We start from the raw sequence: 27,186 nt of genomic DNA, 5'->3' as shown, positions 1-27,186 counted from the left end.
GTATAATGTGATTGCACTCTTTAAAACATACGTGGCGTTGGGAAATATATTATATATTTTTAGTAGCAATGCCCCTAGTTGATGTTGGACAAGTTATCCTAGCTCCATAGCAGCAATGCCCCCATTCATGGGTGACATTTCGAGAGGTATCTTATTAATTCAAGGAATGGAAAATGATATGATATTTATAGTGGGAAAAGAAATAATGGTAAGAAAAAAACTATGGCTGCAAAATAAATACAGGGAATGTACCTATTAGATTAACATGGCCACCATAACCTTCACGTCTGACCACTTCCTCAAATGCAAGAGTTGCATCTTCGGGTACAATGTACCAAGTTTTCAAAGCACCCATGTGTAGATAGTTCAGACCATGCATATCATGGTCCTCCACATGCCAAGAAAACCAATTGAACAATATGTAAATGTAAACCATTAGTGAAGTGATTATGGGCACCTCGTCGGGCATATAACACAGCAATGACCCTTGTGACCGTGAGACAATTCGCATATTCCAAGTAGTGTTTGAGAGTTCTAAACATGAATTCTAAGAGCCCTATTTTTTCTTTTGTTTCCTTTTCTATTGTAATTTTCTCTCTTGTGGTGCAGATGATGGTGGTAGAAATTTATCATTGGGTTCCCCAACGATAGTTCCAGGGATATCATTGGCATACTCTACAATAATAGGATTATTAGAAGTTTCCCTCCAGAACAATGTTTCCACCACTAGAGGAGTAATGTCACTTGAGGATTTTAGTCTAGACCTTGCAAACAGCTTAACATTGGCCTCAAATTGTTCGAGTGTGTAGGTATCTCCACTCTCCCATACTGATTTTCTCACCACAGATTATATTTTCACCATGGTCTACAGAGGACCTCCTATAGTTTCCTTGGGACTCCATCCTATTTTTTGTTGGTGAGTAGTGAATTTTGCAAGATTGGTGCCTTTATTCAAATCATTGGCATCTTTATAATCATTGGACCCCTGATAGTTTCACCATGACAACAATAAACCATGAATCGAGATTGCTTCTCTAATCAAAGTAGGAAAACAACCTGGGTTTCAAACTGTCACAGAGGTAGTCCTCCATGAAAGGATGCACAGGAGGGAGCTCCACTCCCTCCTACAAGTAGGTTGTGGCTAGAAGAGGAAAAAAACAAATGGAACATGACAGAGAGCCTTCAGAAGGAAAGGACAGAAGCAAAGAAGAAGAGAAAGAGGGAACTAAGTCAAGGGAGCACAATGTTGCATTGGAAAATGAGGAACAAATCAAGGAACAAATCACTAAAGACAAAGCACACATGGGACCATGCAAACCCAAGGCAGCGGTAACTCCAAGAGTCATTTTAAATGATCCATCACTGTAGGTGCATAGGGATTATATGCAAGCATATGCAATCATTTGTAAATTCATGGGATTGTGGCCCACTGAAAAAGCATTACAAACGTGGATTAAATACCACTAGAAACCAAAAGGTAGCATTGACCTACATCTTGGGTCCAAGGGATTTTTCATTGTAGTATTTTCAAATAATGAAGATAAGGACGGAGTATTTGGAGGAGGTGTTAGTGTCGATATCTTCATCCCTCCATCAGAGATCAAATCCTCTTGTTGCATTGCATATTAGGTGTCCCGTTCAGTCAGCTGCATTTCATTAGGTGCATGGATCATCTGACGGTAGTGGCATTCCTACAGCTTCCCTCATGTTATCTACCTGTTGGCTCATGTTTGTTCATTGAAAAAGCATATACAGTCTTCTTTTTATCTTAAGATTGCAAAGGTTATCTTTAGGGTTTCATTGTCAATTAGGTCTAGGGTTTCATTAGAGTTTCATTAAAAAATGTTTCAAAGTGTCCAATAATTACCAACAGACCATGAGGAGGTTTCAGCATCAATAAATTTCATCGCCAAGTGTTCGAAAATGTGTTTTTCCTCAAAACTCTGTTTTGAGGAAAAAACAGAGTATTTAGATTTTATTGTACAAAAATCATGAAATTTTTTTTTCTTCATTGCATAGCACTCCATCTGCAACCTTGGTTTCTTTACTTAGCCCCAGTAGTTCCATCACCTAAAAAACAAGAAAAGCTCAGGTCATTTAATTCATCACAAACCCAAAAAGAAGTGAAAAAGTCCAAAAACACAGTTTGAAAATAAATTCATTTACAAAACATTATGAAAGTGGGTTTGGAAAAATTAAATTTGAAAAGCTCCATGTATAAATCATTTCTCCAAATTTCTAAAGCTCATTTGCACTCCAAGAGTAAAGAGAAAACAAAGAAAAGTGGTTGTGGGAGGTTTGGGTGAAAATTGCTCCAAGTTGACCGGCGTGGCACACTGGGCAGGAGGCATGGCACACTCACCAGGTGCGGCACATTGGGCCGCATTTCGCAGTGTAAAACAGCTCGAGCACGGTGCATACGCTTGGCGTGGTGCATTGGGTTGGATGCACAGCGCACACAGCCAAAGAGCCCGAAAACTTCCAGAACTTGCTCCAATCACCCAAAAATGCATGGATTCTCACTGTTCCAAGTAGGTTGACCCTTTTTCATTGCTCTTCATCTAAGTTTGATGATTGTTTGATGGTGTGTGTTACATGGTGAATGGTTAAAAGAATCAAACCCAACCATTTGAAATTCCTCAAAGAAAATTGTTGCCTAGGGTTTTGTATTTGGCTATTTTGCTACCAAGTATTCCCTCACCTCATCACTCCATTATTTCCTTGATTTTCCCATCCCCTAAATCCACACATTCATAAATTCATTAATCCCCTTTCCCAAATCCCAAAGGTAAACTCCCAAACCCTAACCCCACCTAAAACAATACCTAATTCCCTATTTCCCTAAATTACCCCTCCACAGTCCCTCATTTCACTCTTTTCCCTTGGTGGCAGAGGTCAAACACATCATCAAATGCAGTTTGAGACAGTTTAACACGTCAGCACCTACTTCTCCAAGGTAGTTTATCTACTAGCAACCATGGCATCTGATCCTTCATATGATTATGAAGAGGAGACCCAAAGTGACTCACCCATAGAGGGACATGCACCCAGGAGGCCTCATAGAGGTGGCAAATATATCAGAGAAGAACCAACCACTCTTGCTAAGTTACAGGCCTGCCCTCTTGCCATATTTTGTTTCCAACATCAGTCATGTTATGAATTTTGTGAGAAGGTTGCTAATATTCAGTTTCATCATGAGTTGGCTCGCTTGTTTGTACTGCATTTACATGGTGATCAAGCCACTCTAGCTAGTGTCACTTTCACATTAACACCAGAATCCATTTCATTAGCAACCGGCATACCTAACATTGGAGAGCCATGGAACAAGAGGCAGAAAATTGACTGGCAGCATTATGAACTGTACATCAAGCCTGGATTTTTGAGACAGCTCAAGAGAGTGTTTCCTTTTCAGTACCTCAAAGATGAATATGCTCCTTTAATGAAACTCATCATGAAGTATTTCAGCTGTGAGGGCCAGTTCTCCCGCTTATATGCTTATCATATTAGGCTGCTGATGCATTTTACCTAGGTATAGATGATGAACATCCCTTACTTCATGTGCCGAAACATAGAGAAGATGACCACCCTTGTGCAGCACAAGACTCCTCAGCAGCAGTTCAACAATATTTATCATTTTTCTCTCATCAAAATTGTGGTCGTTCATCAGCTTGGTTTACAGGGCATCACTTGGGATGACTTCATCTCTCATGAATTTTTCAGAGCTTCACAGGGACCTTCAGAGGCTGGGCATGAGATAGGTGGACCTTCCTATCAGCATGAGGGCCATGAGACACAGACCGCTAGTGTGCCAGTGTTCATCACCTATCAGAAGGGCACTAGACAGTTGTTTGCAGCAGCAAAGTGAGTGTTATCTCCACCCGGAGTTGAAGGGGCCTCACTTCCATCATCACCACAGCAGGTTCAAGACCGAGGCAAGAGGCCACTATAGGAGGAAGGTCCAGCAGGTGAGCGGGAGACTGATTTCATCCTCATTGAGGGTGATGATACCGATATGGGCACAAATCTTAGAGAAATCATTAAGGAGAAGTAGGCGGACATTGATGCCTTGTCTACCAACTTGGATAGAGCCCAATGGACTATACAGTACTTGGAGCAGAGGAATAAGCAGCTTGAGGACTAGCAGGTGATTATGGAGTTGCAAAACATTCGGGAGAATCACCAAGCTACCCAACGGAGGAGGGTGGAGTTCACTTCATTGGAGCAAGCGATCAATGCTGATAGGGAGTCATGGCTTGAAAGAGTCGAAATCCACTTGGAGAGGAAGCTAGAGAAGGCCATCAATGAAAAGAATATGCTTAGAAAACTGTCATATCATTACATATCACGGAACTTGGTATGCCAAGCGAGAATCAGGAGTTTGAAAGCAAAGTTGAAGAGAGCATCAAGGAGGCAAAAGGAGGATGAAGGACTTTAGATATTGGCTGAGGCTTCCTTGGCCCAACATCATGCTTGATAGAGAAGACTCAGCCCAAATTTCAAGAAATTTGGAGCAATTTTTGCATTTTGGAAATTTTTGGCACAAAAAACAGGTTTTTCTACCCTATGAGCCACGCCATGTGGCACTCGCTTTTGCTAGGGGCCTCCAAATCATAAAAACTCAGCATTTTTGGATTTTTCATGAAAACTTATGCTTGCATACCTATGGCCAAGAAATTTGGGAAGGTTTTGAGCCCTCAAAAAGGTCAAAAACACTCAAAAAATGACCTCACTGCCCCTATTTTGACAGACAGGAAGCAGTGTTGGGAGAATGGACTTTTGGAGGGGCAAATGGAGGCCAAATTGAAAAATTCCACTTGGGTTGGAAAATAGATAGGCAGAAATTTCCAACAAGCACACCTAGAGCTCCTTTGGACACCGCGAAGGCCTCCAAAAGTTGGTCCAAACAGGCACGATGCATAGAGAATTAGGCACGGCACATAGAGGAAAAATTGCCAGTTTGACCAAGTTTTGCTCTGTTTTTCGCCCAGTTTTTCCTAGTTTGACTTTTTCACTTTTCTAATGGAAAATTAATGATGTAATTAGATTAACATTGATGGATCATGATGTAAATATGTTATATTTTCACTTGTAGAGGTAGATTCATCAGTTTAAAGGTTGTTTGACTGAATGAATCAGTTCCCTTGTTTCTAGAGGCATGATATTATGTTGCCTAGTTTCTAGTTCTTAGTTTAGAATCAGTTGGATCAGCTCCTAAATATGTGAGCTCGACCCCTGGAGGCAAGGATGAGCTATTTTTGTCTATATTATGTTGTTTTTCAGTCATTATCATGGTTGGACTTTTGAGAAAGCCTTGAGCTTCATTGTACATTCATATCAGCATTTTGGCTAAGGAATTGAGACTAGGGTTTGCAGCACTCTTTGGGATCCATGTGGCAATTTGTCTTGGTACAATGATTTTCTCTATAATTGTGAATTTTCTTATGTGTTATGTATGCCATTCTCTATCTTGTTTCTTTTGAACTAAACAAACAAGAGCGTAAGTAGAATCCATTGAAATTGCAGTGCTATACTTGAAGTTTGCTTTAGTTTCTTGATGTTTTCAGCTGTTTGGGGAGGATCCATGATTTCTCTTGCCCTCTTCAACACCTCACATATCTATTCCTTCCATCTCATTCAGTTTTAAGTGCCAAAAACAATTTCCTACCTTGCCCCATTGAGATCTCTGCAGGACTGAGCCTCAATCCCCACACCCAAAATTTGCCTTTCCATCTGAGCCAACAAAACATCATTTTATTAAATAAAATTCTCTTGCACTTATACCTAGCCTAAGATCAGTATTTCTATCAGTCATCTCAAGCCCCCATCATTCATTATTTGCTGAAATTGACCTGGAGAGAGCCCTCTCCTGACCTGGTAGGGCTAGCTACCAGGCTGAGCGTGGTTTGATGTTGGCCCTGGATCCTACCTTTTCAGCATGAGGTAAATCTAGGCACTAACATAGTGGTGACCATACTGGGGAAGAAATTGTTTGTTTTTTATTGTTCTTCGTTTCATAAACTACAGATGGAGCTTGAATTTATGCCAGGTAGCCTTCGAAACGCTCTTGCTTTGCATTAGCGAAAGTAGATAAACGCTGCTTCAGTCAATCTCCTGTCTAGTCTTATAAACGGAAACATCTGACTTGCAAATTTTCTCAATAAAATGTAATCAAGTTTAGATCTGATTGTTGATGGTAGACAACGATTAGACATTGGAAGGCTGAAATCGTTCACCTGGCGACTCAGTGTCGAAAATCCCAAGGTTTAGGCTTTTTATGGTGACTCTACTCTTCAAGAACTAGTAGCCTGAAGGATTTCTTGGTCAATTCGTTGTTATCAAAATGGTTTCGTTGGATCGAAGATATGCTCCCATGAGCTGAGATCACATTCCAGGTTTTCCAAATAAAATTCCAAAGGTAGATTGGCAAAGGAATTTGCCTACGTTTAAAGATGATGATACGAAAGATGCTGCTTTACATCTAGTTAGATTTCGCATACATATTCACAAGTTGAAGGTTGATTTTCCTGAAGATTGCTTGAAGAAGATATTCATGGCAACTCTAGAAGGTGAAGCCCGATCTTGGTATGAAAGTTTGCTGCCTGCTTGTATTTACTGTTTAAAGGATTTTCATACCATGTTCCTTGAAAGGTATAAAGAATCTTATCCATCATTAAATCTAGTTCAGAACTATTGCAAACATGCTTATAGTTTTATTGAAAATCTTGAGAAAGTTTATGAAGATGATGACTTCATGGATGATGAGATCATGGAAGCCCTGTATGAAAATCCATTTCAGCAGCATAAAGAGGATACTTATCAAGATGCGTAGGAAAATTTGTAGCAGGATCAAGATCTAAGAACAGTGGAAGATGATGAAGGAGAAGGTTTTATTTCAAATATGTCCATAGAAGAAGTCAGCATGCAGGAAATTCAAGTTTCAATTTCAGAATGTGATAGAGTCAAGTCGGCTATTTCAAATCTAGATTCAAATCATGATGATCAAGACTACCTTGTTTTGAATCCCGTGAAGGAGAGCTTTGCTGTTAAGATCATCTGGAATGAAGAAGACAGAGTTATTGACCCAAGTTTTCTCATTTCATCAGAACAAAGCCTTCATGAGGAGGTAATCCAGTCATTTGATGAAAACAAGATGAAACCTTTGTTCAAGTGAAAAATCTTCTTTCAATAACTCAGTGATAAATGATAATTTGATTGCAATGTCATATGAAGATGATCAACAACGTTTTCAAATTTCAGAAGATCAGGGAATTGAGGACTATCATTCAGGTTTTTTATGTTTAGAAATGTTATTTCAAGAAGACAATACTTGCTTGAGCAAAAGGAAACAAAAATTCTTATCGCCTCTGTCTGAAGATGAGATAGATCAACTCCTAAAAGGTCATGTTACAGCCCAAGCTAAAGCAGATTTGCAGTGCACACACGGTCAAGAAAGTGTTGGTGAAACTTCTTCCTCTTTTGAAAATGATGACAGTCTTGTAATTAGCTTTATAGATCAACAAATAGATAATATTTTATTTCATGAAGATGATAAGGCTGTCATGTTTGATAATCTTGAAGATTGTTTTTTGTTTAAGAATGACCTAGACCATGAAATCGAGGAATGTGAATCTGAGAGACACAGTATGCCAGAATTCAAGTCAGTTACTATCAATCAGCAACCAACTATTCTTTCAGATCAGAATGAAGGGAGTACTTATATTTTTGCTACTGGATCTCAAGCCAAGCTAGTGCTTCGGGATTATCAAGATGCCTTTAGCATTCTTTTGCAAGCATTAGAGAAGATAAATGTTGCCTGGTTCGTTATCATAAGCCTTGGTTTCAGTGGTTATTGTGAGTTGCCTACATGTACATCGTTCTGCCTGCTCGAGGAAAGAGAGAGCAGAATTTCATTGAGTAGCCATTTGTTGGATTGGTTACATTGGAAGGCCCACTTCACATGATTGCACATATTTCATCAATAAGCAGGTAGTCATCGTCATGATTTTAAGCTCTAAAATCTCGATGGTCTGCTGCCATTAAAAAGCTTTGTAAGTACTTGTTTCAGTTAAGTCTTGAGTCATATTTTGTTTTCGTCAGTTTTGAGTGTCTAGTTTTAGCTGTTGAATGTCTAGTTTCAGATTTTGAGTATCTTGTTTCAGTTTGAGTTAGTCTTACTCATTTCAATTATGAGTCTTGAGTCTTGAGTTTCGATGTTTTGTTGTCAAGATATTGGTTTTGGTTTGTCGAAGTTATTGACTCCATAGCCCAATGGACGAAGGCACTGTCTGCTTTCCTAGAGATCTGTAGTTCTTGGCACCTCCAAGGATCTACCATCCCCATTGGAGCCAATGTTAGTGTTGGTATCTTCATCCCTCCGTCAGAAATCAAATCCTCTTGTTGCATTGAATATTAGGTGTCTCGCTCAGTCAGCTGCATTCCATTACGCGCATGGATCATCTGATGGTAGTGGCATTCCTACAACTTCCCTCATGTTATCTACCTACTGGCTCATGTTTGTTCATTGAAAAAGCATATACAGTCTTCTTTTTATCTTAAGATTGCAAAGGTTGTCTTTAGGGTTTCATTGTCAATTAGGTCTAGCTTTTCATTAGGGTTTTGTCAAAAAATGTTTCAAAGTGTCCAATAATTACCAGCAGGCCATGAGGAGGTTTCAGCATCAATAAATTTCATCGCCAAGTGTTCGAAAATGTGTTTTTCCATAGAGTATTTAGCTTTTATTCTACAAAAATCATGAAATTTTGTTTCTTCATTGCATAGCACTCCATCTGCAACCCTGGTTTCTTTCCTTAGCCCCAGTAGTTCCAACACCTGCAAAACAAGCAAAGCTCAGGTCATTTAATTCATCACAAAGCCAAAAAGAAGTGAAAAAGTCCAAAAACACAGTTTGAAAATAAAGTCATTTGCAAAACATTATGAAAGTTGGTTTGGAAAAATTAAATTTGAAAAGCTCCATTTGCACTCCAAGAGCAAAGAGAAAACAAAGCAAAGTAGTTGTGGGAGGTTTGGCTGAAAATTGCTCCAAGTTGATCGGTGTGGCGCACTAGGCAGGAGGCGCGACACACTCACCATGCGCGGCACATTGGGCCACATTTCGCAGTGTAAAACAACACGGGTGCGACACATACGTTGGGTGTGGCGCATTGGGTTGGATGTGCGGCGCACATAGCCAGAGAGCCTGAAAACTTCTAGAACTTGCTCCAATCGCCCAAAAACGCATGGATTCTCATTGTTCCAAGTAGGTTGACCCTTTTTCATTGCTCTTCGTCCAAGTTTGATGATGGTTTGATGGTGTGTGTTACATGGTGAATGGTTAAAAGAATCAAACCCTACCATTTGAAATTCCTCAAAGAAAATTGTTGCCTAGGGTTTTGTATTTGGCTGTTTTGCTACCAAGTATTCCCTCACCTCATCACTCCATTATTTCCTTGATTTTCCTATCCTCTAAATCCACACATTCCTAAATTCATTAATCCCCTTTCCCAAATCCCAAAGGTAAACTCCAAAACCCTAACCCCTCCTAAAACAATCCCTAATTCCCTATTTCCCTAAATTACCCCTCCACAGTCCCTCATTTCATTGTTTTCCCTTGGTGGCAGAGGTCAAACACATCATCAAAGGTAGTTTGAGACAGTTTAACACATCAACACCTACTTCTCCAAGGAAGTTTATCTACTAGTAGCCATGGCATCTGATCCTTCATATGATTATGAGGAGGAGACCTAAAGTGACTCACCCACAGAGGGACATGCACCCAGGAGGCCTCATAGAGGTGGCAAACATATCAGAGAAGAACCAACCAGTCTTTCTGAGCTACAGGCCTACCCTCTTGCCATATTTTGTTTCCAGCATCAATCATGTTATGAATTTTGTGAGAAGGTTGCTAATATTCAGTTTTATCGTGAGTTGACCCGCTTGTTTGTACTGCATTTACATGGTGATCAAGCCGCTCTAGCTGGTGTCACTTTCACATTAACACCAGAATCCATTTCATTAGAAACCAGCATACCTAACATTGGAGAGCCATGGAACAAGAGGCAGAAAATTGACCGGTAGAATTATGAACCATACATCAATCCCGGCTTTTTGAGACAGCTCAAGAGAGTGTTTCCTTTTCAGTACCTCAAAGATGAATATGCTCCTTTAATGAAACTCATCATGAAGTATTTCAGCTGTGAGGGTCGGTTCTCCCGCTTATATTCTGATCATATTAGGCTACTGATGCATTTTTCCTAGGTACGGATGATGAAAATCCCTTACTTCATGTGATGAAACATAGAGAAGATGACCACCCTTGCGCAGCACAAGATTCCTCAACAGCAATTCAATAGTATTTATCATTTTGCTCTCTTCAAAATTGTGTTCGTTCATCAGCTTGGTTTATAGGGCATCACTTGGGATGACTTCATATCTCGTGAGTTTTACAGAGCTTCACAGCAACCTTCAGAGGCTGGGCATGAGACAGGTGGACCTTCCTTTCAGCATGAGGGCCATGAGACACAGACCGCTAGTGTGCTAGTGTTCATCACCTATCAGAAGGGCACTACACAGTTGTTTGCAGCAGCAAAGCGAGTGTTATCTCCACCTGGGGTGGAAGGGGCCTTACTTCTATCATCAGCACAGCAGGTTCAAGACCAAGGCAAGAGGCCACTAAAGGAGGAAGGACCATTAGGTGAGCGGGAGACAGATTTCATCCTCATTGAGGGTGATGATACTGATATGGGCACAAATCTTAGAGAAATAATTAAGGAGCAGTAGGCGGACATTGATTTCTTTGTCTACCAACTTCGATAGAGCCCAATGAACTATACAGTACCTGGAGTAAAGGAATAAGTAGCTTGAAGACCAGCAGGTGATTATGGAGTTGCAAAACATTCGGGAGAATCGCCAAGCTGCCCAAAGGAGGAGGGTGGAGTTCACTTCATTGGAGCAAGCGATCAATGCCGATAGGGAGTCATGGCTTGAAAGAGTCAATATCCACTTGGAGAGGAAGCTAGAGAAGGCCATCAATGAAAAGAATATGCTTAGAAACCTTTCATATCATTACTTGTCATGGAACTTGGTGTGCCAAGCGAGAATCAAGAGTTTGAAAGCAAAGTTGAAGAGAGCATCAAGGAGGCAAAAAGAGGATGAAGGACTTCATATATTGGCTAAGGCTTCCTTGGCCCAACATCATGCTTGATAGAGAAGATGCAACCCAAATTTCAAGAAATTTGGAGCAATTTTTGCATTTTGGAAATTTTTGGCACAAAAAACAGCTTTTTCTGCCCTATGCGCTGCGCCCCGTGGCACTCGCTTTTGCTAGGGGCCTCCAAATCACAAAAAATCAGAATTTTTGGATTTGTCATGAAAAATTATGCTTTCCTACCTATGACCAAGAAATTTGGGCAGGTTTTGAGCCCTTAAAAAGGTCAAAAACACTCAAAAAATGACCTCACTGCCCCTATTTTGACACACAGGAAGCAGTGTTGGGAGAATGGACTTTTGGAGGGACAAATGGAGGCCAAATTGAAAAATTCCGCTTGGGTTGGAAAGTAGACATGCATAAATTTCCAAAAATCACACCTAGAGCTAATATGGACACCAGGAAGGCCTCCAAAATTGGTTCCAAACAGGCGCGACGCATAGAGAATCAGGCGCGGTGCATAGAGGAAAAATTGCCAATTTGACCAAGTCTTGCTTTGTTTTTCGCCCAGTTTTGCCTAGTTTGACTTTTTCACTTTCTCAATCGAAAATTAATGATGTAATTGGATGAGAATTAATGGTTCATGATTTAAATATGTTATATTTTCACTTGTAGACGTAGATTCATCAGTTTAAAGTTTGTTTGAAACTGAATGAATCAGTTCCCTTGTTTCTAGAGGCATGTTGTTATGTTGCCTAGTTTCTAGTTCTTAGTTTAGAATGAGTTGGATCAGCTCCTAAACATGTGAGCTCGACCCCTAGAGGCAAGGATGAGCTATTTTTGTCTATATTATGTTGTTTTTTAGTCATTAGCATGGTTGGAATTTTGAGAAAGCCTTGAGCTTCATTGTACATTCATATCAGCATTTTAGCTAAGGAATTGAGACCAGGGTTTGCAGCACTCTTTGGGATCCATGTGGCAATTTGTCTTGGTATAGTGCTTTTCTCTGTAATTTTGAATTTTCTTATGTGTTATGTATGCCATTCTCTATCTTGTTTCTTCTGAACTAAACAAACAAGAGTGTAAGTAGAATCCATTGAAATTGCAATGCTCTACTTGAAGTTTGCTTTAGTTTCTTGATGTTTTTAGCTATTTGGGGAGGATCCATGATTGATCTTGCCCTATTTAACACCTCACCTGTCTATTTCTTCCATATCATTCAATTTTAAGTGCCAAAAACAATTGCCTACCTTGCCCCATTGAGATCTCTACAGGACTAAGCCTCAATCCCCGCACCCAAAATTTGCCTTTCCATCTGAGCCAACAAAACATCATTTTATTAAATCAAATTCTCTTGCACTTATACCTAGCCTAAGATCAGTATTTCTATCAGTCATCTCAAGCCCCCATTGATCATTATTTTGCTGAGATCGACCCGCAGAGAGTCCTCTCCTGACCTGGTAGCGCTAGCTACTAGGCTAAGCGTGGTTTGATGTTGGCCTTGGATCCTACCTTTTCAGCCTGAGGTAAATCTAGGCACTAACAGGAAGGCCATACTTTTATGCTATAGTAGGCCTCTATATGCGACCTTGGATTATGAAGTTTGTTCCGAAACGCGAAACTTTTACTTTAGTACTAGTCTAGGTAAGGCTCTATTCTTTACCTCTTGATTACTGGCAAACAGAATCTCTATCCGCCATAGGAAATATGTTAGGGCATTTTTTCAAAGTTTCTGAGGCTACTAGAAGGGGAAAGTATACTTCCTTTGCCAGAATATGTGTGGAGATGGATCTCTCTGGAGCTTTACCGAATGAGGTTATTCTGGAAGTTTCAAATGAGGAATGGATACAAACGTAGATTATGAACATATTCCTTTCAGATGTCGCAAATGTCATGAGCATGGACATTTTTTCAAAGACTACCCTCTCAGTAAGATAGAGAACAAAAATAAAGCTGATATAATGAAGGATCCAGAGAGCTTCTTCAAGGTGGAACACAAAGGAAAAGGGGGAAAAAGAGGACTAAGAACACGCAAAGTTGCAAAGCAGCAAGTTAACCAGAACATGTTCCAAGTCCTCAAAGTAGATGAAGGTCCAATAGATACTGCTAAAGCAAAGGAAGGAAGCCCAGTGGAGGAGGAGAAAGAAGAAGAAAGTGAACAAATACAAGAAAATGACAAACAAAAAGAATTGATGCTAAGTACTGCAAAACAGGCAATGGATCTTGAAATGACCCAAAGTGAGATGGATATGGAGGACCATGAACTCCAGGAAATTCTTGAGAAAGAGAACCTAGATTTAGAAGGTTTCTTGAATCAAGGAACCAAAGAAGGGTTAGACTCGTTACCTACAGAGGAGTTCAATAGGGTTCAACAGTTGTTTTTATGGAAGACCCAAACTACAGGGTTGGATAGACTAAAACACAAAGATAGACAAGGAAACGAAGGAGTGAAAACGATGAAAAATATAATAGGACTAGCACCCAGAATCCCAGGAAAGAAGAGGGCAGAAAAAAGCAGAATGAGCTGTTGATGGAATGTCAGAAGCTAATGATAGATTCAGGTAAGATGAAAGACCTATCTAGTTACTCCTTTACTAATCTTTAATTATGAAGTTCACTTCTTAGAATATCAGGGGCCTAGGTAGTAAAAGGAAACAAAGGTTACTGAGTAATAGAATGAAACAAGCATCTTTGGATGTGATTTTCATTCAAGAAACTAAGTGTTCCATTCAGAAGATAAGAGATATACACAGTAAATGGCTCAATAGATTTGAGTTTCTGGAAGTCAAATCAGAGAATACAATAGGAGGTATTCTCACTCTTTGGAATCCCCAAAAAATCAACTTAATAGATGTGGAGGCATCTAGGGATTACTTATCTATAGTAATTCAACCAGTAGGAGAAAATGAAACCTACTTGGTCACAAATGTCTATGGCCCACAAAGAATGGATGACAGACTTAGGGTTCTAGACTCTCTGGAGACTCTCAGAAATAGACATGCAGGAATACCCTGGATCTTAGGGGGTGATTTCAACATGATTAAATCACTCACGGAAAAAAGGGGGAACTAGAGTTCTTGGCAAAGACTCTTTGGCTTTTCAAACATTTACTGATAAGATGTAGCCGGTGGATATTGAAATTAATAATGAAATCTTCACCTGGAACAATAAAAGAGGAGGAGAATCTCAAGTAGCTTCCAAATTAGACAGATTCATAATCTCAGAGGATCTTATGCTCAATGACAAGGAAATTGTAGCAAGAGTGCTACCCTTTGGAGGTTCAGATCATTGGCTGATACAACTGGAAGTTTTGGGCATTGGCAACCCTAGGAACAGACCTTTTAGATTTGAGAATATCTGGCTTTCCCACCCAGATTTCATCAGCAATGTAACCAAATGGTGGGCAGAGGATTTAAACATTCAAGGAACCAGAATGTTCCTCATACAGAAAAGATTAAAACACATCAAGCTCTGGCTTAAAGATTGGAACAAGAATGAATTTGGTAATATCTTTGAAGAGAAAAAAATGATTGAAGGCAGACTGCAGGAACTTAACCAAACCCTTATCAAAGAGGGCCATGACAAAGTCCAAAGTGATCAAGCCACCAAATATCAGCAACAATGGGAGAATATATGCAAACAAGAGGAAATATTTTGGAGACAAAAATCTAGAGTCCAATGGCTAAAAGAAGGTGAGAGGAATACCAGATTTTTTCACAAATCCACCATGGCAAACAGAGCACATAATAGAATTTCTTTGATTAAGGATAAAAGAGGAAATAATCTCAAATCTCATGAAGAAATAGAAGCAGTTCTAGTCCAATACTTTAGAAACATAGCACAGGAAACCTGTTATGAAAGAGATCACTACATTCAGGACTTCATTAAGCACATACCCAGGTTAGTTTCTAGAGAAGATAATGTTAACCTTTACAGGCCTGTGACCGAAGAGGAGATAAGTGGGGTTCTCAAAGAAATGCAAAATGGTAAGGCGTCAGGCCTAGATGGTTTCAATGTTGATTTCTTCAAAGCTTGTTGGAATATTGTCAAACAGGACATTATGCAGGTTGTGGAAGATTCCAGGAGGCACAAAACCATTTTGAAAGCTTTGAACTCCTCTTTTATAGCCCTGATCCCTAAGCAGGAGCTAGCTCAAACCCCTGATAGATTCAGGCCTATATATTTATGCAATGTGATTGACAAGATAATATCAAAGGTGGTTGCAAATAGACTCAAACCCCTCTTTCCTTCACTAGTTTCGGGGGAACAATCTGGATATGTGGAAGGAAGGCAAATTCTTAATAACATCATCCAAGCTCATGAAGTGGTGCACTCTCTTACTAGTAAGAGAAAAGCTGGAATGATCATGCAACTGGACATAGTCAAATCTTATGATAAACTGAATTGGAACTATATCAGGAAAGTTCTTATTGCTTTCGAGTTTGATCACAATTGGGTAAGATGGATCTTGGCTTTGATTACTTCTTCTAGTTTTTCAATTCTAGTCAACGGTTCTCCTTCGGAAACTTTTACCCCTTCCAAGGGCCTTATGTAGGGTGACCCTCTATCTCCCTTTCTCTTCATCCTCATCATGGAAGGACTGGGCAAGGCTATCAAGCATGCAAAAGTAGTTGGTAACATCAGGGGGATACAACTCTTCGACAATGGACAAGCCTTAACTCATCAACAATTTGTGGATGACACCATGTTGCAGGGAATACCCACAGTCAAAGAAGCTCTTGCTTAGAAACAAATACTTAATGACTTTGTCATGGCATCTGGTTTGGAAGTCAATCTTTCCAAATCTAAGATTTTTTCTTTAATACTAACATTGCTATTCAGAGGAACATATCTAGAATTCTGGGCTTCCAAAGAGACTCTCTTCCCTCGAAATACTTGGGGGTTCCATTAACTGCAAACCATTACACAAAAGTATTTGGGAGCCGATGATTAGTAAGTTGCAAGACAAGACCAGGAAATGGACAATTAGATCATTAAACTTGGCTAGCAGGCTGGTCCTCACAAAGGCTATGCTTCAATCAATCCCAATCTTTATGCTTTCAGCTAGCCCTGCCCCTAAAGAGATTCTGCCTCAAATGAGAAACATTCAAAGAGACTTTCTTTGGGGCAAGGGGAAAGAAAAGAAAACATGGGCCTTAGTTAATGTGCAAACCCAAGAACCATGGGGGACTTGGATTGGATGATCTTGAGATTCTTTGTAAGGTTCTAGGGGCAAAACTTTGGTGGTGATGGATAAAGGAACTAGAAGCACAATGGGCCATCACTTGGAAAGAAAGTTCTTGGCTAGAGAATGACCGCATAAGGATGGATGGGAATATAAGAGGTTCACATATTTGGAACAAAGCCTGGGATAACAGAAGCTTAATTCAAGACCAAAGCTTCTGGGAAATTAGAGAGGGAGACTTAGCCTTATTCTGGGAGGATAGATGGCAACAAGAACCTATTCTATTATAGGAGGACTTTGAGAACCTCAAAGCAGAGACAGACACCAAGGAGCTCACCCAGGTAAAGGATTTTTGGGATCAAACTCATAGTTCAGGGAAATGGAGAAAATGGAGGAAACTTGATCTTTGAAATGATAGTCCTCTACAAACTAAGGCGGAAAGACTAATGAAAATGTTAGAACAGAGGAAAATTATAGTTTCTAGGGGGCATGACCAGCTGAGATGGGGCAACAATAATGAGGGGAACTTAATATCTAAGAAGCTAAACTCATACTCCTTGAACTTGATTCCCATGCTCCTGACAAGATTTGGCAAAACCTTTGGAAGTATCAGGGTTGGATGAAAATTAAACTTTTTCTGTGGCTGGTTCTACACAGGAAAATCCTAACCTAGGATAATATCAGGAAAAGGGGTTTCCTAGGGCCTTCTAGATGCCAACTCTGTGAGGCTCAAGAGGAGACCATGGAACACCTTCTCAACAATTTCATTTTCACCTCCAGATTATGGGATTCTTTTGCAGCTATCTTCCAACAATCTGATAGAGATATTGGAAGTCTTTTCAATACTATCACCAAATGGAGAAAGAAATTTTCGGATAATGAAGTTCTTGGTTCAGCATGGGCTCTTACACCAAGCTTCATTCTTTGGAATGTTTGGAAAGAAAGGAACAATAGAATCTTCAAGAATGTTAAGAAATCTTCCCAGTATATTTATGATCTGATCCTAAAACAGATTAAGGAAACAGTTAGCACTACCATTCGAAATCTTCCCTCGAATCCCCCTTCTGCTACAGACTGGAGGATTCTCTGTAGACTAGAGTTGCAGAGTCTCATTCCTCAGGGCTTGGTCAAGAAATTTTCTATTGTAGATCCTAAACTAAACTTCTAGCATCCTCCCCCTAAGGGATTTCTAAAATTCAACATGATGGAGCTTCCAAAGGTAATCCGGGCAAGGCAGGCCATGGAGAGGTGTTAAGGGATGATAGGGGAGATATTTTTCTTATATTCCATGGCCACCTAGGAAAGGCTACCAACAATATGGCAGAGTTAATGGCCATGGAATACTGTCTTGAGTTCTTGGTTCAGGAAAATCGCCAAAATACGATCATTGAAGCTCACTTTGAGCTAGTCATTCACTCAGTCAAAAGAATAATCTGGGGAACAAAACCAAAAAAAGCATCTACAAACTAGAGGCTAATTCAAGTCTTCCAATGGATTCAAAGTCATCTTCAGAGACTGAGAACAATCAGTTTTTCACATGTGCGAAGAAAGGCCAATAAACTAGCAGATTTGCTAGCCAATCAAGGAGTGATATGCACAGATAATAAGGCAGTGAGGAATTGGCGAGAGTTCTCTCCAAATAGACTAAAGACGGAGTGTCAAAACCAAGCAAATGAAGACTATACAATGTTCCTTAAGAGAGCCATGGAGGTGGGTACAGTTAACCAGCAAGTGTTTGTACAGAGGCATGCTCACAGTGGAGTCTTTTGAAAGCGGTCTAGAGAGGTTAACTGGCGATTCTTAGATTAATTGGTTCAATAAAGAATCCAGTTGTACTGATGAGAACGAAAGGGCTTCAGGGGTTGTAGGAAGGCAAGTGTCATATGCTTCACGCATCGGGTCAAGGAAGGTTGACGATGTAGACAATCGGGAGCAAATGATATCGGAAGACCATGGAACCAAAGATTTCCATTTTTTCCCTTCTCACCACAACCTGAGTGGTTTTTAGGTGATCGGGGCCAACACAAGCGGGAATCGGTTTCCTCCCTTTCGGGAGCGATCCCACTCGGTGAGCTCCATGTGGCCCTGGGGTTAGGAGGAAAACCACCCTTATCACACGCTAACTTCCATGAAGGTTGGTGGTTGCGATATTTATCTCCACTGTTGGATCTCACAAAGCAATTCAATGGATTAGATCAATCGTGCAAGTTGGTAGATCTTGGTGGTAAATGGTGAGTAGCTTATCATAGCGATTTGGTAACCGTTAGATCAATTGGAAAGGTTCAACAGTTAAGATTAAATAGGAAGGCTAGGTTTGGTGGGAAAAGAGCTTCCCGGGGGAAAAAAAGGCTTACCGTGCGGTCAACTGTACCAAAGTTTAAGAAATGGGGCGGAATTATTGCCTTTATAGGCAAACAACCATATGTTCTTTTCGGGTCCGAGTCCATGTGTATTTTTCTTTTGAGAAATGTAAAGTTTGGAGATAGGGTGTAGGGAACAGTTTTGATGGGGTTTCTCCCCAATCACCGACCTTGAGAGTTTTGATGTATTCTATGTACTTTATTTTTTGATTAATGAATTGGAAGGTCCGGCTCTTGCATTAGCAAAAAGATAAGCATTGGACCCCTTAGCATTTGGTGATGCTCATGCAACAACACCCAATGTATTACTATTGTATTTGTTGCTCTGTAGGTTCCCCAAACAACAATTTAGATTAGTAATGACAACCCTCTTGGGTGGCTTGGGTATGGGAGGATTTATCTTGCAAATACCATACTAGCTAGCTTCCTTCTCTATGTACAAAATTTATCCAATTGGTCATCAAATTCGGCTTTTGTGGGATGGTACTCTACTCCCAATGGCAATTCCTTTAGCCATCATAGCACCAAAACATCCTCCATCTATAACCTAAAGCCAAAAATACAATACTATTATCTATTTTGTTTTATATTTCAGCATGCAACCATAACAAGAGATCACACAAAATAAATTCAAATACTACCTCAAATTTACTCTCATTAGACTTTTGAAATGGAAGAAACCAATCAAACCATCATTAGCATCTGAGACTATAGAGCACCTGTGAATCAAAACCTTATTTGTGTTATTATTAGTGTTTAAAACATTTTTATATCAGTTTCAAACCTTTATTCCTCGTAATTGTTTTCAAAGAGAGTATAAAACTATTATATATTGTAAATTTATATTTTATATAGTATAAAATTGTTATAATTTTAGTATTATAGATGGATTCATAGACCCTTTTAAGGGGTTATTTAATTTATCAACTTAAATTTTAACATTGCAAATGGATAAGGAGGTTTTTAAATTTTAACACTATAGACGGATTCATAGACCTCTTTATCTCTAACTTTTAACATTATATATGGATTTTTCAGTGTGAAAATTTAGTGAAATGTAACACTTCAGTATCAAATTTGCAATTTTCCATTTCTGAAGTGACACAATTAAAAATGACTAACATAAATGACTAATTCATATACTTCTTGTACTTGTTAGTTGGTCATATTTTTATCTTTATACTATAGTAGTCATTTACATTAATAATTTTAATTTTGTCACTTACTATCTAGTCATATATAATTTTAGTCTTAAACTAAATTAGTCATTTAAGTTAGTCACTTTTAATTGAGTCACTTATTAACTAGTCATATATTTTATCCCTAGACTAAATTAGTCATTTAAGTTAGTTGTTTTTATTTGAGTCAATTAAAATTGCTCGGATTTAGTAGTAGTTCACTTGAAATAATTGTGGTGACTAACTTTTTTAACCATGTAGTCTCTAATATATCATTTTGTACAAGTGAATCATTGGTTGAGGGTTGAGGTCATTTTTCCTCTAGAAGGCCTGGTTTGGTTTTGATTGAGTTGTTTTATGACATCCCACCTTCATGCTTGGAATATGGAACATGGGTGATTAGATCAAAGAAATATTTGGTTCAACCAATATATGGTCAGGTGGTAAGTCGAAGTCCCAGACATGGTTGCATTTTGAATAGGTTAATAAGAGTTAATTTCCTCTTATATTTGATGGGTAAATATACTTGTTCATATGTGGTTTTCATGGTAGTTATATCTTTGTAATTTTTGTTCAATATATTTTGGTTAAGAGTGCGATTTATGACATTCTTGATGTATGGCTCTCATCATGTTTTGATTAGGACACAAATTAACAATGAATATATGAAATAATAGATGATAATGTAGCTATTTTGATAGAGAAGCAATGCTTCTTTATGAATCTCAGATAAGTATGAGAGCCCTATGCTTAGATATGTGTTATGACTTGTATTTTACATTTTTGTGACATGTTTGATGAAATGTTCGTCATGGGTAGTAGGGATCCAGTCAAGTCATTGATAAATTTTTTGCATTCACAATCTTGTTTCAATGTTATTTATCATTTCTAGAAGTTTCATGAAGTTCTGGGAAGTGGCATGAGTCCTGGCCCTGAAAAAGTGGCACAAAATTCGGGGTCACTAGAACAAAACTACTTGATAAATCTATGGGAGGGACTGGAGGGTCCCACTCACATGTATTCCTTGTTATGGGAGTGAATGAGGCTCTAACTCAGTGAAAAGGAAAGTTGTCTCAGGGGTTGGTCACCTGAAAGGGTTGGTTAGCTCCTAGAGGTTTTATAGCATGTGTAGAAGATTAGATTGGTCTTTTCATGTCGATTCCACTTCCTTAACTATACTTGGGGATTTGAATCATATCATAGTAACTCTTCATCACATGTTACCTCGGTGGACCAGTTAGCTTGGGTAAATGTGGGAGGAGGGTGGTTACAACTCTAGAATTTTCCTTTTCTTGCTTAAGCTTATTTTAAACTTTCTCCAAAATATTTTTTTCTTTACTTACTATCAAAGAGATTTTTCTTAGGTCACTATAGAGCATTTCCTCTGCTTGTCTATGCAAATTAATGTTTTCAGGATGTGGATGCCAACTAAATTTATGGATAGATATAATGTTTTAAAATTAGGTCTTGAAGGAAGAGACTGAACAACTAGATGCATGAGGGACAATTTTAATTGGATCCTTTCTAAATCCATAATAGAGAGTATTCTTGTTTCATAAATTGGAGTTGCTTGTGCTACTAGTTGAGTTTCCATGTTGCTTCTCACCATATGACTTATTTCTTAAATCTATTGATAATGCATATATAACACTTTTGTGGTGGAGGGAGTTTCTTCAATTGATAATACTACCAAATCAGTGAAAACAAATGAGGAGGTATAGCACTCTAGGTTTCCCAACTACATTTGAAATCCTGAATGATTTGAGGGTCCCTCTGTTAATTTAACTTGTACCTCTACTTCTTCTTCTCTTTGAACCTTTGCTCTCTTTTTTGAATTGTGAGTCTTCTATATCAACATCAATTTGTTTAGGTATATTTATCTTCAAGCTCTTCTCCCTCAATACAAGGGTTTGAATATCTATTCTTTGATACATTTTGTTTCCTGGCCATGTTTCTTGATTTTCTATTTTCTCAAGTACTGGCTTGCTTTCATGAAAATAAGGTGCATAATTGATATCCCCTCTTTTATTTGAAATTATATGATGAAGGTCATATTTCCACTTCTCTCCTTGATCAAATGCAAACTCCTTCATCCTTTCTTCAACTTGAAGGATGGTTTGTCTCCTATTCATAATTAATGGCCCAACAGTTCTTTCTAACTTAAAAATATACCCTTTGCATGCAGGAACAAAATGAACTTGGACAACATTCAGACTTTGCCTTATAAATTCAACAGAAAATATCCTCATAGCAAAAAATATTGGCAAAAAATATGGTGGTACTTACGCTGCATACAGTGTTATCTTAGGGTAATATTCAAACATATACTAGCCCCCACTCTAGAGTCCTTGCTAAGCTGCAAAAAAGTCTTTTGCTTCAAGAAAAATCCTTGGAGGTTGTTGATTGTTCAAAATAGTATATACAATGTCTATGACCGATGAAAATTAATAAGAAAATCCCTCATTACTTTCCTTATTGCTAATAACACTAGTCCATTCAATCATATATTTCATTTGATTCTTTGAATTCCACATCTTCAGACTCAGATGGACAATCTTATCAGCATGTACATATAACAACATATAGACCAGGAGAGAGGGATATCTAAAAAGACCAAAAATATAATATTTCTCAAATTGAAAAATGATAGACTTGACTAGGTAAGAAGGGATATCCAAAACAGTATCTGGTTGTAGCATCAAACTAAAAAACCCTAGGGCTTGTTCATTTACTATCCCAATATCATCTTCTCCCCAAAAAAAAAATATAACTAAGGCATGTTGTGCGGCTTCAGAAAATAACATTGTTGGATAATTCACTGCAAGCGGAGGACTTTTACAATTTGATGACACAATGAGTCTAAACAGATGTTCCTTATTCTCTTTAGAAATAAGTCTATAAGTGACATGTAAAGATTGATCTGAAAATCTCATGGGATTCTTGACTTTATGAAAATTAAAAGCTTTCTGTATTATCTCTTAAGCGACCTCAAAAATATTCTCCCATAAAGAAGACATAACAAAATTCCCTTATGAGACAAAGGAAGACACTAACCAACTGACAAATTAGAGGACATTATAGGTATGTTGGACAATTTCAGGATAAAGTTCAGACTGGATGACTCCAAAAATAATATCTAAGTCACTAGAATGGTCAAGAATGTCCTGTGGAATCTCAAAAATGTCCAAGGAGCAACGAGAATCGTATAGTTCTACTTCTTTGTCCATAAGGGGTGTATGAACATATTTCATATAGATTGTAGGTTCTTTAGTTGATTTCAGGGTTTTCTCCATGTTTACGATTTGAAAGAAAGGACAAGGAAGAAATTTTGAATAATGAGTTACCCAGTAACCGGAGATAATGAACAACTGAATGGTAATCATGAATTGACAATGTACACTCTTAACATTGGTCAGCATAACTCTACAACTAGATGACAAAGAAAATAACAAGTGGGATGGCCTTTTATTGAAAAATCCTTATGACATGTAAGGGTATGCTCACTTGCCTAGCTTCCCTGATACGTACATGAGCTATCACCAACTTTCGATGCTTGGTTTTCATAAAAACCATTAACCACTTCCGAAGGGGTCCCCATAGTTATTTATGAAAATCATGGAGGACCTGTCTGAATGAATTGTGGTTATTGATTTGGAGATGGTTTTTTAGCCATCCTACTTTCCCATGGATCATCATCTCATAACTTTCAATTTCTTTAAACTGTTAAAAATCCTTTTATTCCTTGGGCTAATTCCAATGAGCAAAGATCCCACCCCAAACATGTGTGTGGTTTAATTTCCAATTTATAAAATTTTCAGACCCACTTTTATATATTTTAAGGTTGTGCTTTTAAGGCTGAAAGGTTAACCTTGTATACAATATATAAATAAAACTTTTGAAAAGGGATTGTTATATAAAAAATTCCTACGCAAGAACTAAGGTCCATCAGGTCGTTGTCATACCCAAGAATTGAGTCCCATTAGGGCATTGTTACACCACAAGACTGAGGCCCATCAGGGTGTTGTTACACCAAAAGACTGAGGTATAATTTTGTAGACCCATAGGATGGAATGATGATTCTATCACTACCAATTAATTATAGTCACTAGTGTGCATTTATTTGAGGCACACAAACCTTACCTTTCACCCTATGAAATCCATGCCATTTGGAGTATTCTTGAACAATAGAAATACATATATGTGAAAAATTAAAAATATTTAATTGTATTAATGTTACTTACGAGTAAAAAAAATACTCTCCAAGTTGAATCATTCAATTTAGCCTTGAAATGAGGTTTGGGTGCGCATTTTTGTGAAACGGGCCTAGTAGGGTCCTATAATAATAGGATTCATAATTTTAAATTGGCTATAATTAGTTTTGTAATATTGTACCTACTTTTTCTTTCTGCAAAATGTTCTCCTATATTAAAAATAAAATAAAAAATGTAAAGAGGGTAAGTCCTAACAGAAAAATCAAAGGACTAAAAGAAAATAAAATATGAACCACACCAAAAAGAGATTAAAATAGATTCTAAAAGTGATGCAAATCCAAATGCCACTACTTTTTACTTGCCTTGCAAAATAAAATTATGTGCAGCTTGTCAAAATGCCACAACCCATGATGGTCGAAAAGTTTAAACTTGATTCATTCGTGCTTTAAATTTCATGTTGATAAATAGAGAATGAAGATCCAGCCAAACTGTTTAACCTTGATGGATCAGTAGTTAGGTAGAGAATAATAAGGAGCTCATCAATTTAATCTGAGCCCTTGGAGGTTATAAGGTTAGAATTAGATAGTTTGCTTATCAAAGAAATAGAAATCAAGGGTCAGCAAGCTCAAATGCACCCAATAAATGAAGCGAAAATGCTAGGGTAAATAAAGGGTAGGTAAAAGAGGTTCTGGAATGCACAAGGTTGCTAGCTCAAATGCACCTTTATCATGTTTAAATCCTATGTTTCATGTGCAGGAGGAACTATCAAAGGAAAGAGGACATTCACAAAAGTTGTGTATTACTTTGGGTATTTACCCTAAAATGTTCTACATGATTTTGGCCCTGAATACTAAAGCTTATTCACTAATTTCCCCTCATTTCACTAAACCCCCACATGTCTAGTTTATTAATTTCCCTTCATTACCCCTTCATTACTTTCTATTCACTAAATTCCCCTTCTTAACTCTAAAGTACCCTTCCATTTTCATTTCCCCTTGTTATAACCCTTTCCCTTCATTTTAACCCTTTTTCCCCTTGATTTCACACTTTTCCCTAGACGTTACCCTTTAGAAATCTTTTCCCCTTATTAATTTTCCTTTTTCCCTTAAAAACCCACTAAAACCCCTTATCCTAAGTTATTTCCTAACCTATAGTCCCGCTTTATGTATACTACCCGCCCACTATATAAGTCCCCGACCCTCACTAAACCTTTGATTATATGTAACCGGCCGCATTATTAATCCTCAGGCCCCGCCAATCACACCCAAACTTAGTCCTTGCAACTCTGTCACATGATAGCCCTCCAATCAACTGCTCCTAGATCTGATGGCCCATATCCATATCGCGCGCTCCCATCGTCTGACAGTTAAAATTCCAAAAGCATGCGAGATTCGTGGTTTTGCCCGAGCGCTCTTTTGCTATGTGGTAGCCCCATGTTATATCGCGTGCTCTCAAAAAATACTACCCTTCACTCAAAAGAGGTGTGATATGCCATAAAACTGCCTCCCCACATAAAATCAAACCACCCACTATTCTATTATTAATCTCATGCCCAAATTTAATTGATGTCAGTTAAAAGCCGAAAAAAGCCTCGTTTTCACTCTTTTTACTGTTATTTCATTACAAAAACCTCTGTGAACCAATTATGAACCCTGCGAACTCTTCTCAACCATTTTTTATCCATTTACAGCCTGGAGACCCTGCAGACTCCAAATTGAAGCAGCACACGAACAATTGAAGCCTTTGAAACCTCCATTGCTACCACAGAACCCTGCCTGCACACCAAGTCTCCATTTTTCTAGGTATTCTTGAAAGAACGAGAATGATCCTCTACTTAAACTTTGCATAGTAATTGTAAAAGGTTAATTAATTAAAAACCTTATTAAACTAAAGAAACCTATTGTGCATCCTAAGAAACCCTTTCCTGCAGACTGTATTCACCCTTCCCATTATTCCAGAACTCCTAACCCTACTCCTAAAGCTAAAGAAAGAGTAATTCAATAGAATAAACCAAATTATGGCTTCCCAGGGCATCCTAAATGAGAAACCCCTACAAACCCCTCACTTATATGTTGACCACATCCCATTGGCTAACCGAGATTTCCAAATTAAAGACACAGCTTCCCCCAGCCATCTATTGAAACTCCACTGCAAGAGTAAAGAAAAATTCCTTCATCTATGGGAATCCAATTTTCCCAAATACTTGTTCCCACAGGTATACTAGTTCCCTGAGATCATCCATCTATGCCAAAACTATTATATCCCAAGCCAAAGAACCATAGTCTCTCCCAACCAGCAGATTTTGTTTATGATCAATGCAGAGTCAATAAACCAAATGCTACAGATCGAGCCAAACCCAAATGAAACCCCATTTTCCATTGAATGCCTACTTGAACTCTATTTGAAGTTGGACCTTCCCAAGAAGATTCAAATCATTCAGACTTTCATCTTAGAAGAGTCTCATACCCCTACAGACAGTCCTCCATACTCAGCCACCATTTTCTCTAAGAGGGCCAGACAAATTGTGACCATTCTCACTTGCATTTTTGGATATACCACTAATGAGCATGTAGATGAGCCAATTCTTGCTTTCCTCTCTATTTTTTTTCCCAAGCAAGCCTCCAGCTAAAATTTTCATTTTTTCCCAGTACTTGGCAGACAAAATCCATGATTAATTGATCAGATTGCCAAATGAAAGAGTATTCAAATACTCTTTTGTATTGTTCAACATGTTCTTGTATTTCCAATCAGATAGGTTTCCAGTCAATATCCAGAAGATGGACACTAAGGCCATCCCAGATCAGTCATCTTTTGGACACCCTTAATCCAAAAGTATTCCATTATTTTCAATTACAAAGAGTTCATTGATTCCTTTGTGCATCCAGTTATAAATATGCTAACCAGTAGCAATCAACCCAGGATCAGTGATGAGATAAAAAGATTTTTGCAGTTGTCTAAGAACAGTAGAGTAGGAGACTAGTATCTATACCGATTCCACACTGAGATTAGAATATATGGATTCCATCTCACTCCCTATAAGCTGCCCAAATATCTTCCCAAGAGGATATTTGCATTCGAATATATCAGGAAGATTATAAACTCAGATGAT

The sequence above is a fragment of the Pinus tabuliformis genome, chromosome 3_2, assembly GCF_031772625.1.
Source record: "Pinus tabuliformis cultivar Carrire ecotype Pingquan chromosome 3_2, CPIR1, whole genome shotgun sequence".
Lineage (NCBI taxonomy): Eukaryota > Viridiplantae > Streptophyta > Pinopsida > Pinales > Pinaceae > Pinus > Pinus tabuliformis.
This window is presented reverse-complemented; position numbering follows the sequence as displayed.